Here is a 17,945-nt window from a genome sequence, read left to right as displayed (position 1 = left end):
CCGGTATAACACGGTTTGCCAGTTTGCTTGAGGTTAGTTTTGATGTTGCTAGAGGGCAGGGATCTGCGGGTGGGTTCATGCAGTTTCGAGAGTCTAGCACGGAGTCTTAAGTGGTCTCCTAAAAAGACGATTGACATCAGCAATATGACTGAACACAATAAAGACCACCTCGAATTGTGGTTGGCCTCTCAGGATTGGAACAGCGAGTGGATGAATTGTGGTTGGCCTCACGTGATTGGAACATCTAGTGGCTGGTCAATAGAGTGGCAGGGTCCATTGATGCCCAGAGACAAAAGTATAGCCGTGAGCATAAAAAGGCAAACCATGCCAGATTCGACCCTGCCATTATGTTAAGAACAGTGCCTCAGGGCGGATAAGGCAGAGTTCAGAAAATCTGACACCAAATGTCAAACTATCCAACAAATGACCATTTACAAAAATTGGGTGTCCCAGCATAGGTATTCCCTGAATACCACCAACTGGTTACATTTGTTTCAAAGATTAAAAGACCAATGACAGTACATCCTCGTCTTGCTTTAGGGACTACCTAGCTGGTTCACTCTCTGTTGCGGTGAATGCTGTTTTCGGAATCTTAATGGGTCACACATGTGAAACAATTGTATGAAGTCTCTGATAATAAAAAACTGCAAATAAATGTGGGTAGTTACATACAGAAAAGCACCCTTTTTTCCTGTAACTTTGAGGAGGACATAGAAATCATAATTAGAAAACGAATGTCTTCATGTGCCCCTGGCCCAGACGGCATAGCAATTACTACTATTAAGAAATGCCTGGAATTCTGGGAGCCCATTCATAAGAAGGGGCCCAGAGACGATCCTCTTAACTATAGACTCCTCGATATGATGCTTGCAAGCCAATGTTTTTTCCATGGTTTTGCTCAAGAGGCTAAATGAGTGGGCACATGAACAGCATTTGTTGACCTATCAAACAGGCATCAAGAAGGATCATTGTACACTGGACAATATATGCACAATACAGTCCTTAATGGCTGAAGCAAAGCGCGGGGCATACCCAAATCTATATTGTTGCCTGGTGGACTACTGCAAAGCCTTAGACCTAGTATCACGAGAATTGCTGTGGACCAAGTTTCCACGCTGGGGCCTAGATCCACACTTATTGTATTTTATTCAAAGTCTATATTCAGAAACTACAGTCAGGGTTAGACTAAACCAGGAGGGTGAATTGAGCTGGTCCATCGCTACAAATATTGGATTAAAAGCAGGGGTTGCTTTATAACCTCTATACTTCAGATATGGACGTCTCAATAGAAAAAGTCATGAACTTTCCAGAGATCAATGCCGTGGCTATATCATGACTAGGCTACGCCGACGATAATTTGATCAGATGCCATTGGGCATCCAGTGGCCAATTGATGCTTTGGCTGCTTTCACACATGAAAATTGTATGATTAACACACAAAAAAAGACTATCACATGCTTTGGTAGCTCTTTGTCCAGAAAATTGTCTTATATTTGGAAACTTTGCAAAGACAGGCAGGAAGCAGTTGATATTTATGTATACCTTGGATTTCCATTGCAGCTAAATCCAACTGCCCAGTTTTATGGGGATATTTCTTCCAGCATGATCTGGAGTAAATGACTTCCTATAAAATGCTACATCAAAAGTGCAGGGGTAAACAACATCGAAGGGCTTATACTCATAAAACTAGCATCATTCCAACAATGCGGTACAGCCTCCAGGCACTTGCACACAAATATGTCACTTGGCTTGACAGATTTGAAGCCAAAATATTACGGTCTGTTATGAATTTGCCCAGTGCGATACCCATTGAGGCGGTGCAAATTGAATTTGGCACTTGTTCATTGGTGGTTAGTACAACAAACACTTGTTCCTGAAATTGCGTTCTCCCCAGAGCAATCAAAGATAGGACGGATTGCAGTTCTATTCTTGAGCTGGAGGAATCGGTCAGGATTTTGCTGTCAGCACTGAGCATATCTTGGGCCCAGGAATATGAAATGCCCAATATTGAGCAGATACTAAAGAAGAAAATCGAGAGAGTTGGATAAAATAGAAAACATCGATAAGCTGGCTAAAAAGAAAATTCCAGGTTTATTCAACCCAGAGTTTCCTACCTAAAGCCCTGCCTACCTATTTAACCAAACACTGATCAACCTCTGAAAAGATTCATATTGTATTTACGATTTAACATCTTACCTGCATGGGAATATTATGGAGCTTGGTGAGATATTCCAGGACTTGAGATTGTGTCGGCTATGTGAATTAGAAGTTGAAACGGTTTGTCACATCCTAACTAAATAGATTAATGCATCTATATGTAAAGGGATATGATAAACTTACCACAACCATAGAAGGAATTGAAACTGACCAATTTTGGAATTCCATTCATAGAGCTGAATCAATGGTTATAGCTGTGGTGGCGCACGCTGTATGGAAACAATTGTTCTGGGATCTCCATTTTCTTTTACTTTTTCTATAAAATGTTTGATGGAAATGTGATTGCATTTAATATAAAATCAAATGTATATAAAAACAATGTACTGCTTAAGGTTTGTAATTAACCAAATAACCACACAAAAAATATGTATTGCTCTTTCCCCGAGACATGGTCCAAAAATCTGCAAATAAGGATAATCATGGTAGATCAAAAAAAAAAAAAAAAAACTTAGAACACAATAGAAATCTCTTCCATAATAAACGTGAATTCATTGAAACCAGGTCAAGTTCAAATCTAATAAGAACCATAAGTACGTTCCTCAGCAGGGATAAAACATACTTCCAAATTAAGCTTTCCAAAATGGTCAAGTCAAATGCTAATAAGGATTGATGAGTTTCCAAGCCATATATCGGCTGAGATCAGGAGCTTATTCGCCAGGTAACTGGGATTCTTAAAATGAAGTGCTGTTTGAATAGGACAATGAATCTGAAATATCCTAGCCTACTAAAGGCAGCCATGAAATTTAAACTATGCATCCACATTTCTAAGACCCATTAACCCACTTGCTGAGGCATAGAAAACAGACCTCAAAAATAGCAGAAGGTGGGGGGTGCTGTTGAGCAGCTTCAGGAATGGCTGCCTAGCTCTTGTGCTCCGTGCACCGTCAACCGGCGTATAAATCATCCAACAATCACTGCTGCCGCCACCGGTAGCCGACATCTGGACATGTTCACCTTCATTTTTGTAGAGAACTACGACTGCCTAGAACTTCTGCTTCACATCGGCTTTGCTGCTGGCTTGGACTGCCTGAGCCGAGCTGATCTGTCGCACGGCCACCCATCATCGCGGCTGTATTTACTCTTTGGCTGCGGCGCCTCTGCACCCGCCGGATAGGGAACATTTGCCATCGCCCTGTACTGGCTGGAGCTGCGACGATTGCGGAGGCTGCCGCCGGTCCCCCTCGGCCAGTGCGCCGTGTGCCCGACCGCCACATGGCTCGGTGGGGCGGGGGGGGGGGGGGAGAGAAGAGGGGCAGCTGAGTGGTGTGGTCCCCTGCGTCTTGTGCCGCCCCGTCACAGGTGGGGTACTCCCGGACTGCCTCCCCCCCCGCCCGGTGTCACCTGGGCTGCTTGGCTACGACACCGCAGCATGGGTGAGGAGCACCTGACATGCGGCCCACGCTGCAAAAATGACCCTTGGGCCTCTTGGACCTACCGGAACTTCACAGCACTGCCCCTCCTGGGACAGTCATGAAGAGCCGCGCTGCGTCCTGTGAGGCGCCGTGGCCGAACACTTCCATCTCTTCCCCCCTTCAGCGAGCTGGTTGCTGGCCCTTCAGCCCCTGCCTGGAGCGGGCGGATGCCGCCGCGGGGGACAGCTGCTGGTGCAGATGCTCCCGGAACCGTGGATGCGAGATATCCTGGACCTGTATTGCAGGCTGTTTCCCTTCCTGGCGCCGTTCTCCGGCCCCCCAGACACCGGGCCACACCGCAGCTGTCTGCCGCACATCTGAACTGCTTTGCTGCCTGCTGCTGCCCGCTGCTGGGCCTGGAGCCGGCGGTCTCCCCAACACAGCTCGCACATGCTTATATTTCGTTGTGGACTGGGCCCACGCACTGAACCCCCCGTGGCTCCTAGGGGCAAATGGATGCCATTTACAGTCCTGCATAGCTGTGCCCGGTGCGCATTGTTACTGGCACCCCCACTTGCCTTCTGTGTGCCATACATCATGCCAACAACCGCACTTGCCTGCCCATCTACCTTCTGACTTGCAGCTTGTCACGAATCCCGTGAAGAGGACAACACACTCATTGGTGGCTCCTTCCATACACCGGCATATGCGACCTGGCTCATTCACACTCCCATGCACTGAGGAGGTGGATCACTGCCCAGCCTGTGCCATCATACTGCTGCCCCAATCTCTACGCATACGTTCAGCCTCAGGAGTGTCATACTCAACGTGCCACCTACTGTCGGCTGCTACCGTGACTCTATGCCTCCATCCTCTATGCCTCCATCCTAATCCCAAACTATCCACTGCTGTTACCACTGGTTGCCGCCCGCCCGCCCCCCTCACAGCTCGCTGAAACAGATACGGCGCCTGGACGTCAACCATCTGAGCTCCATCACTCTCATCAGTGTTGAAATGTCTAACGGATCCCGGAGCGCCAACAAAACGGGGGCCATGGATAAGTTTGCTAAGGCGACACCTAGATCGGAGTCCGCCCATGCATCTTCACATCAGAAGAATCGTCTTCGCCCCCGGGTACTCCAGCTCCCTACCTCACGGCAATGATGGAATCGATGGCTGAGAATTTCGCTTCTTTCCATGAAAAGTTGGACGATATAAATGCCAATGTCGCATCACTTAAATCTCAATTGGATCACGCTAGAACCAGAATCACTGAAGCAGAATCTAGGATTGGTGCCAATGAAGATGGTCTACACACCCTCCAGGACATGGTTGCCTCGCTTACTCACGACATGAAAATTGTCAAGGCAAAGTGTGATGACTTGGAATCCAGACCTTCAAGGTATACATCAGAGGATGTGTTAAAGACCATAAGAAATTAACTTAGCTGCTCCGAATCTAAACTGCGAAAGCTGGAGCAGGATTGCTCGACTGACCCTGGTAGCGCAGAACAATTTACGCATAATCGGTGTTCCAGAAAATGCCCTTAAGGGTCGCATGGAGCTAGCGGTTTAGAATCTGCTTAAGGAACTGCTGGACAATCCTGATCTATCCCCCTTCTTCACAGTTGAACGTGCGCTCCGGACCTTGTCCCCGCAACCCAAACCCGGAGACTTTCCTAGGCCAGTTATTGCTAAAATACTCAGCTACAGGGACAGAGACCTCGTTCTCCGCTTGTCACGTGAGAAGAGGGAAATACGCCTTGGCTCCCAAATAATCAGGATTTTTCCCCCGACCTCTGTGGGTGTACAACAGGAGATGCGCCAATTTCTTGGTGTTAAGAAGATGCTGCGTGAGCGGAACATCTATGCAATACTTTTCCTGGCGCGGCTGAAGTTCACCTTCAGTGAGAAACTCTACTTCTTCACGGTCCCTGATGAAGCGGTGAAGTTTATAGGAGGCGCAGATACCTCTTAACAACCCGGTGGAGGATCTCATGGATGTTTGACCCGACCCGTATTCTAACTGCCCACAGACTCCCTAAGATTTTTGTATTCAGTATCCTTTAATCTCTGAGATAGTAGTGTCCGATTTACTGGTTCCTACCTGTATATGTGTGTAACATTTTGAATCGCGATACACTTTGCCACCAGAGTTGAAACTGGAAATTCCCGTTGAATAACATCCCAGTCGCAACGGGGCACCAGTGTATATTTTCACCCAAGGCTCTACTCTGTTCCGCTTAAGCTATTTGGAATTGATAGAACTAAATGTTCTGTTCTCTGCTACCACATTTATCGATGAGATGTAACTATATCCCAATTGTTTACAATGCCGGTCTATAGTACAGACTCCCGGTACTCCATTAATCCTGTTTTAGTTGATTGCACGGCAACAGCGCACCCCGCTGCAGTTGCAATGGGGTGGACGTGTTAGATGTTGGCCCCATAGTATGGCCGGTCCATGTTGGGATCCGCCTGCTATCACCTGTTTAGGTGGGGTTGTTGGTATTTGTGGGAAGTGGGAGGTGTTGTTCTGGGGAGTTCTATTGAAAATGGCAGAGGCAGACCAGTACTTCCAAGTCATGTTAGGGCACTTCAGTGGGAATACTTAATTTGCAAGTACACGCTGGGACATACTAGCTGGGATGTACCCTACGATAATGAAATGTCGACAAATATAATGTCCTGGAATGTCCGGGGACTAAGCAATTACACCAAAGCCCGCAAAATTATAGTTTACGCCCAGAGACACGGTATTAATATACTTCTGCTGGAAGAAACCCACTCCCGGGGTAGCCTGGCGATGAACATTGCACCATCTTGGGGGCCTAATAGGTTCTATACAAATTATTCTACACAGGCTAGGGGGGTGCCGACATTGATCCATAAATCTATTAAAATTTGCGCTCCATAAGGGCTATATGTATTCCGAGGGTAGATACATTGTTTTGCACTGCACGATGGTGAACAGGGAATATCTTCTTGTGAACACTTATGGTCCCAATATCGATACCCCAGATTTTAGCGATGACACTACCTCTATACTGCTGGGTTATGTGGGGATCCAGATCATCTGGGGAGGCGACATGAACCGGATACTTGACACTGGCATGGATAGAATGGGAACTGCACCCAGAACTTTGTCACGCGCTGCACGTAGACTACACATACATAGCGCATCATTTGATATCCGAGATGCCTGGAGGGTTCTCCACCCTCAGCTACGCGAATATACCTACTATTCAACTGTTCATGATAGCTCGATCTCCTTGTTATCCAACAGCCAAGCGCAAATTCTCACTCGTACGCTGTCCGACCATGCCCCGATCAGTGGAGCTGGGTGCTCCTGTACCTACTTTCAGCACATGGCGCTTCAAGTCCGCAGCCCTCCTCGACAGTCTTCAAGGCCGACATTCTAGCAGATATTGAGACCTTCTTTGAATGCAACCCCCTACAGGCTACTACAGCTGGGGTCCGCTGGGACACCTTCAAGGTATACATCAGAGGATGTGTTAAAGACCATAAGAAATTAACTTAGCTGCTCCGAATCTAAACTGCGGAAGCTGGAGCAGGATTGCTCGACTGACCCTGCCAAAATCGCCCAAATTAGCAAGGAAATTAAGGTTTTTGAAATGCACGCCACGAGAGAGGTTCGATACTTTAGTCGCCCACAGGTAGCACAGAAATATGGGGAGGGAGAAAGACCAGGGAGAACACTGGCGAGACTAATGAGGGGGTGAAATAGGAGCAGACCCAGATTGTAGCCATCAAGTACGCGCAAGGTGTACCGCATTGGTCGGATCTACAAATACTAGATATTTTTACTGAGTTCTACGCTAATCTCAATGCTTTGCCCCCTGAACATAGTGAACACCACATGAGACATCTACTTGATCAGATCCCCATGACATGCATCTCCTCCTCGACTAGGGACCAATTGCATTCCCCGATCCGGATGGACGAAATAGTCAAGGCTATTTCGGAACTCCCAAAGGGCAAGGCACCGGGTCCTGATGGATTTACCTCTGAGTTCTACCATGAGCATGTGGCTAGCCTTGCCCCCAAACTATAAGAGATCTGGGATGAATCACTGTGTGTCTGTTCTCCCTCCATCCCTACGTGAAGCAGTCATAACGGTGCTGCTTAAGCCCAACAAACCTAGTGACGAACGCGGCTCGTACAGGCCCCTCTCCCTCATGAACATAGACACCAAGATCTTTCACTAAAGTTACAGCGAATCGTTTCCTTCCGATCATGGCACACCTGGTCCACGAGGACCAAGCGGGCTTCGTACCCAGGAGATCCACTTCTCATAATATCCGGCAGCTCTTCAATGTGATGGCCAGAATCGAACAGGATGCGAGTGCCATCGCGGTCACGCTTGATGCTCAAAAAGCATTCGATATGGTCTCTTGGAAATACATGTGGCTAGTCCTTTAGACGATGGGGATTGGCCCCAGTATGATTGGATACATTAAAATTGCTGTACACCGCTCTGGTGGCAAAAGTCTGGGTCAATTCCTTAGCATCTACATTATTCACACTCTTCAGAGGTACCCGTCAGGGCTGCCCGTTCTCCCAGATCCTCTTTGCACTTGTGATAGAACCCATGGTGGACCACATCAGAGCGCGCCATTAGCAGAGGGGAATATGGTTGAAAGACACCCCTGAGATAATATCCTTGTACGCAGATGACGTATTGGTATACATTAGAGATCCTGCCATTCACCTGGACCCCGTACTACGAGACATCACACGGGTGGGCACCCTCTCGGGCTTCAGAATCAATTACTTCAGAGCTTCTCCCACTTACCAATTCAACCCAACAACCACACTCGGAATATCCACTTCGCCGGTCCCCCAGCGGTATCAGGTACTTAGGTGTCCGATTGTCTCTGTCCAAACCTACCCTGTTAGCAGATAACTACTTGGCCATAGCACAGCTTGCTGAATCGAAAATGGCACAGTGGTGCTCCCTCCCATTATCACTTGCTGGTAAACTCTCGCTCTCATCAAGATGGTTTTGGTCCCGAAGTTTCTCTACATCTTAAGTAATGTACTCATTTGGCCCGGGAAACGATACTTCACGCAACTACACAAATCATGTGCCCAGTTCTTATGGCATCAAGGTGCGGTACGTAAGAAATGGTCAGACATGACACTCCCATATGAGAAGGGGGGGGGGGATTTACAGCTCCTGACTTACTGCTATACTGGATGCCCACACAGGCCAAGTATGCCACTTATTGGTGCCCGAGTACTCTGACTTGCCCACATGTCAAGCTGGAAACTCTGGCGGCTGCTAGAATCAACACTATGACCCTTATATTCCATCGCGATTATGTGCCAGATTCCCCCCTTGATCCTGTGGCAACTACCCTTCTGGCCTGGAGCTACCTATTGAACGCAACTGATGTAGACTACCCCTATTATAAATGGCTCCCCATATGGGGGTTCCCTGGACTGTAACCCACACACGACACAGCCTTGACCCACCGCTGGGGCGCGCTAGGTTATCAGGCACTGACCGATCTCTTTCCCGATGGGAGGTTCATCGATCCGCAAACATGGAGCCAGGGCCACTCTGGGTCTGCTCTTGAGATGTTACAATATTATAGGCTCTGTGCCGCCTTCCGCGCCAGAGGGACCACTTTTCCTGACAAGCCTCCTGACACCCCGGAGATTGCATATTGCTAATTCAAGTGGTGCCCGTGGCGTTGTCTCCTCTTTATACAAAATGCTATTGATGGGTACCCCAGCCCAGCCTCCCAAAGCACGTAATGAATGGGCTGGCGATTTGGACCTCGAGATCTCTGACCAATTATGGAATAAGATGTGCTCGCATACTAATCGAGTATCCCTCAATTTGCGTTAGCAAGTCATGCAGTTTAAACTACGGAACAGGTTATACTACACACCTCTCAAAACCTCCAAGTTCGCTGCCACATACTGGGGATTTTTTGGGATGAGATCTTGAAGGCTCTCACTGACATCACTGGAACAGTGATTGACCCCGATCCGTTGGGGGTATTGTTTGGTGTGTGGAGCAATGAAGATACTAGACGTATGGCCAAATTCCTAAATATAGGCTGCATGATAGCTAATAAATGTGTACTACAATGTTGGAAGAGCCCCCCCCCCGACCTTCCAGAAGTGGCTCAACACACTTACCTGGGCCCGGAATTGTGAGGAATAATATCTTGATATGCTCCCTCACCAATCTCGACCGAAGAACATTTGGTCTGCCTTCAGCAGCTCCCTCATCAATCAAACTGACAGTTGATTTGGAAGTGACTCACCCCCTGTTGCACAAGATTGATCTTGATGGTCACATGTCCCACTACTGTTTGTTCTTCATACTGTTAATTGTAGATACAATACGTCCTGTGCATGTAATGTTTTCATTTTTGTGCTCGGACGTGCCGATTGCTGTAAACCTCTGCCAACAAAATTTTTTAAAAAAATAGGTGGATTTTGGTACACCAGAAAGTAAAGAACTAAAATGACCTGCAATCAGCACAAGAAAGAAATATATATATCTCCAGTTCTGAGCCACTAAAGCAAGGCATTGTGGGTATGCAAGTTAGCCCATATGCAAACCTTTTCTTCAGGAATTTGTCTTTGTCCAAGAGGGCAGTGCTACTTCATATATAGCTTAACCAACCCAAGACAGACATTTTGCAAGGCTGTCAGGACAACTACATACCTGGTTTCACCCTCATTAGGGATTATCAGTGCATTACAATCCCGACAGCTTTGTGGTTGGAGCATTTGCCCATGTTTTCACACCACCAAGAAAGGGTTTGCGAAGGTTGGAAGAAAAAGAAAAAAGTAGGAAAGTCAATTTTAGCTAAGCCACAATGCCTTGCTGTTGTGGCTCAGAACTGGAGGTCAACTTCCACAGATGGCTACTAGGTGGCATTGTGGATTGCGCAACTTGGCTCAAATAGCCTTTCCCAATACATATAAAATATATTACAGGGCCTGCGGTAGCAGCCCTGTAGTTATAGTTAAGTTGCTCAACTTAGTGCAGTTCGACGAATCCTCACCAAACTTTGCAACAAAAAAAAAAAGAAAGAGTATGTGGCCACCTTAGACAGAATGGCTTTACAAAGTTTGGTGGGGTTTGGTTACAGAGATTGGTCCCACAAATTTTGAAATACTCAAAGCACAATGGAAAAATGTTTTTGCTTGCATCTACAGCCCAAACTAGAGGACGGATTGGCACCAAAGTTGCATAAAGAGCAGTGGCTTGTTCCCGAATGCGTGCCTTTGTAAATTTGGTGTCAATCCGTCCAGCATTTTTTTTAAATAGCCAAAATGTAGGTTAAAAGAAATTGAGATATATGGTCTGGTCTGCTGACTCATTTCCTGATTTGGAGTCCACAGACGTCTCTGCACCAATTAGAGAGCCGTGTGACGTTCGCAGACACCATACTCACCCGCTGATTGGTCAATTAAAAACGTGAGGTGTGTCAAAGTTTTGAAACGAACGCCATGTTGGATTTATAAACTGCACCCGCAGACCTTGCACTAAAAACATATGAAAAAACACAACATTGCCCTTGTCAAACTAATGAAACAATCTCGAGATGAGGGGTGAGAAGGATGGAATATGGCCATAAAAAGCCCCAAAACTGATTTCTCTTGTAAGACGTTCGTGAACATCTCAGATGTTTTGGGACATTCATGCCTTTTTCTTCATTACAGTATCAGTGAAAAGGAGTTTTTGTGATGGCTTAAAACTTTGCCGCCACTCAATGAAACTGCATGAAAATCTTGAAATATCATTTGACATCTGACCCTGAATGGTTCTGCAAAGTGTGGTGCTGTTTTGCCAAGAGGGGGAAAAATTAGAGGGGGGGGGGGGGGGGGGGGTAAAATATTTGAAAGCCTTATAAATTTGGTGCTGCTTGACAAATCTGCACTAAAGTTTGCAAAAAAGATTTGAAGGAGGCCTGTGACCTCTTTACATCCAGCTTTCCCTATTTTCGGTCCTCTGGCTCCAACTCTCTGCTGGTAAACGTATCTCCAAGCAGGGATTGGGAGGTAGATCCCCTTCCTTGGCTGGCTCCCCCTTCTGGAACGGCCTCACGGCCCCCTCAGACTTGAGCCAGATCTTCTTAAAGTTCTGGCAACAACTCAAGACTTTCCTTTTCTCCTCTTCCTTCCCTCTCCCCTTCCTCCTCTTCTCTCCCCCTCCCCTTTCGTGCTAACTCGGTCTGCCGCTATGACTGGTCCCTTCAGAGTCATACAGGAGCCAGATCAACCCATACCAGTCCCCCCTGCATCTTATGCCAGCACTTGCCTCCGTGCCCCCTTTTCCTGGACTAGCCCAACTTTTTCCGCTCCCCACCACACTCATCCTCCCTTGCCCCCCCCTTCCCCTAGCACTTGCCACCTTGGCCCACCCAACACTTCTCCGTCTACCTTCCCTGGGGGTACCCCACTCCTGCACTTCCCACCTTCTCAAGCACTTGCACGGTAGAATATAACTTTTTTGTTCTACTTTCGTGATTCCCATGTCTTCCCCCACCCACCCACCCGTCTTGTGACGAGACACTTGCGTATAGGAGCCATACAAAATGTCCAATAAATGGTTTAGCAAAGTTTGGTGTGATTTTGTCAAGGGGCCAAATTAGAGGGGGGTGGGTCTCAACATTTTTAGATGGCTTATAACTTTTTTGCTGTTTGACAAATCTGCACAAACGTTTTCAGAAAGATTATAGGCCCAACCTTCAAATGTGTGTGCAAAGTCCAAATGGATTTTGTCAAGTGGGAGCTAAGTTATGTGACTATTTTATGTATGTACATTTTGACACTTTAAAAAAAATTAAACATGGACAGATTTGCTGCAAGGACCCGAAAGCATGGTTTTGCAAATGTGTCCAGCAATGGGGTTAAAGTGGGCATGGCCACCAGGCACCGGCTATGTGGTAAATTTTTCGAAATCGGGACAGGTTTGAATGGGAAAACAAATGCGGCCTGTGGCTACAGCCCAAAGTGCTGGACAGGGTTGCAGCAAACATTTGCGAGGAGCATCAGCAAGGACCTCAAAGCATGATTTTGCAAATCTGTCCTGCGTTTTATTTTTTCTAAGTGTCAAAATGTAAGTACAAACTTGGTGCCTGGGCAATGGGCCATACCCTGAGCAAGGGCAATGTGTATTCTGATTTGCTTATCGGGGCGTACGGCATGGACAAAATTCTAGGATTGAATGGAAACAAATATTCTGCTTGCGGCCACAGCCTCAAGTGATGGACTGGATTGCAGCAAATTTGCACGAGGAGCATCAGCAAGGACCTGAAAGCATGGTTTTGCAAATCTGTCCTGTGTTTTACGTTTTTGAAAGTGTCAAAAAGTAACTACAAAAATAGTGATAAAATGTTGCTGCCTGGGCAGTGGGCAAGGACAATTGTCTACTCCTATTTGCCTTTTGGGGAATGCAGCATGGCTGAAGCCCATGCCCTACGGATCGTGGAGAATGGCCATAGCTGCAAGTCATCAGCACTGGCCATTGGTCACCTTAGGAGGGTATAGTGGACACTGAACTAAGACGCTGGGTAGGTGCCGTGGATAATGGAGGTGGTATGGAGGGGTTAGGGTCATGGTGGAGCCTCATGCCCTAGGCAATTCAACCATGACTTGCATCCCCAGCATGCGCTGCTGATAACGACATCAGTATGCGTTGCAAAAAATATGGTGTAAAGGAGGTTTACAGTTCTTTCATACATGTTAAAAGAAGAATAGCTTATATACAGTGATGTAACATGAAACATTTTCACTCATAAAAACCTATGAAATTAACAGTAAAAAAGCTGGGACGTTACAGTTAAGTTGCACTAATAAAACCTATGAAATTCAGTGAATAAAAAAACATTATGACAAATAAAACCAAAAAGCCCCAGCAATTCGCCAGGTAAGTTAAGCAACCATAACTCGCGGCACCACCGCACACTAAGACTAACACTCAGGATATCACTAATATCAATGATGACCTCATATATGAAATTCATTTTGATGAAAAGTCCCTACAAGGGGATATGTTTATAATGTTGGTAACAAGATGTCAGGGGTGCTCGAGAGACCCATCTAATGTATTAAAAAATGTAATATATATGAGTGTTGTTAATAAAAAGGAACCCAATCATACATAAAGATAGGCAATGGCTGCAGAATGCACCATAGAAGAACAATATTTTTAATCTGGTAATTTTGGATAACATAATGAATGCTACCTTATCAGAGTTTTGATTCATGGAATAAATAACTAACAATTCAAGACTTAATACACACGTGCGTTAGTACAAACAATACATATTAAGAATGCATAACAATCAAAGACACATACAGGCAAACTAAAGTAAGGAAGAAAGACAACATTACCAGACAATGTTGATAACATTAAAGCTGATCATCATGTATACAAATTATTTGTGTGTTGGAGGCCTACTTATTGCCCCCATTCATGTGCACCATGAGCTGAGACCAAACTGCAAGTAAAGTTAAGAACATATGAGAAGGTTAACATCTAGATATATATAGCACTTTTGAATTTTAAAGATCTCACGATCAGTGAACAAAAACAACTGGCCTAAATTTTGGATGTCATCAGTTATGAAAAGGTGTTTAAGAGAGCAAAAAAAAAAACTGAGTAGGCTTCGGCCTCCTCCCAATTATTTTTCCAATAAAGGAAAAAGTCCACATTTTTGTGTAGCGCACAGCAAAAGCCACTGGATGGAACTGGACCAGGTACGAAACCACATGGGCATAAATCTTTGACTAGATTGCCAGGTTGGGTTTGGGGTTATTCCATCCAGTAGTGGTTAAAATATTTGATGGAGAAGGGGTTGCCCATTCTCCTAAAATTCTAGCTATATCACCTACAGTGCTGTGCACGAGAAAGGCTTTTCAGAAAGGAAAAAGGCCTTTTTTTGTTCGATGCGAGAGATAACTGCAAATATAACGGGAATATCCAGAGTTAACTGAAAACAAAAAGTGGAAAAAAATGACATTTGGATGAAATGGCATCAGGCTACAGGTGGGGAGGGGGAAGAGGACAGCATGTGAAATTGGGGACAAGTTCAGAGCTCGAAGGTTTTCGCATATGCAAGGGTTATTTTCCCCATATTCGGGGATATAATAGAAAACGGGATTGAAAAAAAAAAAATGCATCACACATATCTACAGCCGTTTAAGGATATTGGGGTAATATGTGGTATATAATCAATATAACCACGGTTATTTGGGAAACAGTTTTTTTTATTACAAAATGAGTAATACAAAAAAGTGACATTTTACAGCTACAGTGAGGTACTGGGTAACCTATTGGGCCAACATGTAAAGGTGTGCGATATGGCCATGGCCAGTGAGCATGAATGCTGTGTTCACTGATCAAGGCCAGACGCCCTGTCCAGTGGGACCAAAAGACAAAGTGGCCACAGCGTCCTAAGTGGGTCCAAAAGAAACATTCTGAGGAACATGTACAGTGGACACGGACGAAACCTGTGGCTAGTGGCCCATAACATTTTTTTAAGAAATAAACACTTCACTGAAAAAGCTTTAATTACGGTGAAGTTAAGTTGAGCAGATTTAACTCAACAAAAACCTTGAAATTCAGCAGATATGGGAAGTTATGAACAGCTTAACTCAGCACATTCCTTTTTGAGATCTGACTAAGCCCGATTTTCATATTTTCTTCTAACGTCTGAAATGGAACAGTCAGGGGAAAAACAATGTAGTTGAAGGCAGCCAGTTAAGAATCAAAGCATTTCAATCAAGAATTCAGTGTTGCTACTTAACTCCAATCCTGTTCTATCTCTACCGCCAGCAAAATAACTGCTGCCCTGCAGGAGTACAAGGATGAGTAGTGGCTGAACTGCCTACTCAGTCTTTGCAAAACTACAAGCCAACAGTGATCTCAATCATAAAGATGAAGCTGGCATAGTCCAGAGCTACACCTTTCGCTGATTGCTGGAACATGGTTTGAGGGCAGGCCAGTCTCTAAGAGGGGTGTGAACGTGTTAAAAGTAGCAAACCAAACAGCAATAATACAACATTACAAAGTAAAGGCATGTTCAAAGTTATATAGAGAAAATGTACACCCACAAACCCACCAGCCATGGCACTTTTGTTTAGCGGTTGCCTCTTTGAAGCCTGGTTCCCAGGACTCCCCTGCTGAAGGTTTCCTGGGTTGGAGAGAGGTGTTGACAACCTTGCAAGGTATTAAATAAACAGCTCTCTCTATCGGTTGTCTTGGCTGCAGCAGAGACATGTAGTCTGCAGAGAATACATACAAACCGGTCCATGGCTGGCCTGGGCTCAGTGTTGACATGAATATTCTACAGCTTAGATGTGGCTTTAGTAGTTATGTGGATTACCAGACACCGTACCAAAACACAGGTATGGCTTATTATTCAAGATTACCCTGCCACCAGGCGATTAGTTTATCATCATTAGTATGGTTTTGAACCAGAAGTGCAATCTCTGTCTGCTGCGACAGCTGTCAAACAGTGCACATGTGGCCTTCGAACGTGCTCTGGAGAACAGTAGCTGTGAATGAGTAGAATGTTGCAGCAGTGCACATGTGGCCTTTGAACGTGCTCTGGAGAACAGTAGCTGTGAATGAATAGACTGTTGCAGCAGGGCACACATGTTACTATGCCATAGCATTAAGTTTACCAAAATGGGGCTCTGTTTAGCTTAACAGACCATCCTTTCCAAGATGGATTTCCCACATAATTGTATTATTTTAAAAAATAACACCAGGATTTCTACACCCTTGCCAGATGACGATCCTGGACAGTACCATTTTTGTAAGACTGAAGTCAGTACTTTCAAAATAGCTGAGGGTTTGTTAAACTTTGAGCGACAATCCCATGGGTAATATCTGCCATATGATCTTGTATTGGGAGCTTGTCTGTTGGACCTGCTAGATTGGTTGGCAATAATAAAATTTATATTTTGGGGGGGGGGGGAGAATTAAGTGTAAACTTTCAATCCAATGTTTGGGTGGGTGTTACACAGATTCATCGTACGGATAGAAAAGAAATAATGCACACCTAGCAAATGGGCATAAATGGAAATGGGCATAAATGGCTATAGCGCTTGGTGGGAAGTTCTGAGTATTTATCTTCATGCGCATTAACTCATTCAAGAACTCTTGTCCGCGAAGCCGAGCTACCGGAGTTGCTCTAGCAAAGGGAGAGCAGCAAAACTGCTTCTTGGTTTCAGAGCACAAAAAGGGGGCGGGGATGATGACGCGAGATCTGTCAGCATAGATTCGGAGCACCCATAGCAACTGTGGCCACGTTTTCAACAAAATTAAGTCATTTTTGCCACGCAATTGGGCTTTTCCCACCAATATTTAATTACACCTTAACATGTTTTAATGAGTGAACTAAATAACGTGATCCTTGTACTAAAAGAAAACCGACACGTAATTGGATAAAACCAGGGAGCATCTTTTACGAATGCATGCAACAACAAAACATCTACACCCAAGATGCCGTCCAGCGTGCACATCAACCACCTTCTCCAATGCACTTAAAACACGCTCTGCGTAAACAACCCTCCTAAACACAAACGTCCCCTCTCCACCCAATATGAATGTGTAATACTCCTTCTCTAACTGCGTAGATCAGGAATCTAAGCTTCAGAACCAAGCTCCGGACCTGAACTCCCACCTATCAGTGCGGGGCGCCGATCTTAGCCCACTCTCCGCAACTTGAACGCCAGGTTCCCCTGCTCCCGCTGTTAACTTTCAAAGGCAAGCGATTCGGGATAATCAGCTGATACCGTTGGCCGAACACGGGCAGCCAATGGGCGCTGTCGCTCACACAATATGACCAAGCATAACCAATCAAAAGGATTGTCTGGTCAGTTTAAGCAACGGGAAAGCTCCACAGCCAATCCGATTAAAGAAGGGACCCGGGTTTTCCCTGTTGTGGTTAAGTAACGTAGAAGGAATACAACCACATTGCTATCACGAGTTCGGTGATGTGGATGTGTTAAATACATTGCTTTTCTTATTTTTTCACAATACATCAAATGTATACAAAGCATTAATATACGTTTGAAAATGTATTTAGAGATGGAATCATTATTTACATTGTAAACAACACCATGGTAGGTCTCTAGTAACGTCGTGATACATATCATTCTATTATACTGCTTTGTCAGTGGATTCTTAAAAGGGAAGCTAACTTGGGACATTACAATATGGCCGCCATAGCTTCACTTTTCCAGAACGACACTGTGAGTATTGCTCTGATTACTTACTGGTAATCTTCATTACTCCTAGTTCTGCTCCTCCTCTTGACAGTACATACCACTGAACCCCCCCCCCCTCCACTCCAGTAACCCTTCTTCACTT

The 17,945-nt window shown here is 45.4% G+C and overlaps 1 protein-coding gene across 4 annotated transcripts in view; it reads right to left on the bottom strand.

The window, feature by feature from the left end:
* SGO2 (shugoshin 2) overlaps nucleotides 1-17,945 on the bottom strand; it is a 437,789-nt gene that overhangs the window by 317,457 nt on the left and 102,387 nt on the right. For 2 of the 4 annotated variants that reach the window (XM_069615598.1, XM_069615601.1), the window contains exon 1: nucleotides 17,257-17,389. The exons of 1 other annotated variant lie outside the window; for it this stretch is intronic. The gene's annotated coding sequence lies outside the window, so the exon portion shown is untranslated. Of the gene's footprint in view, nucleotides 1-17,244; nucleotides 17,390-17,945 lie in introns of those variants that run through there. One more of the 4 variants, XM_069615599.1, reaches the window with a different exon arrangement.

This window comes from Ambystoma mexicanum, chromosome 9 (genome assembly GCF_040938575.1).
Source record: "Ambystoma mexicanum isolate Mex_15411 chromosome 9, UKY_AmexF1_1, whole genome shotgun sequence".
Classification (NCBI taxonomy): domain Eukaryota; kingdom Metazoa; phylum Chordata; class Amphibia; order Caudata; family Ambystomatidae; genus Ambystoma; species Ambystoma mexicanum.
Note: the sequence above shows the minus strand (reverse complement) of the source record. Positions and strands in the feature narration are given on the sequence as shown.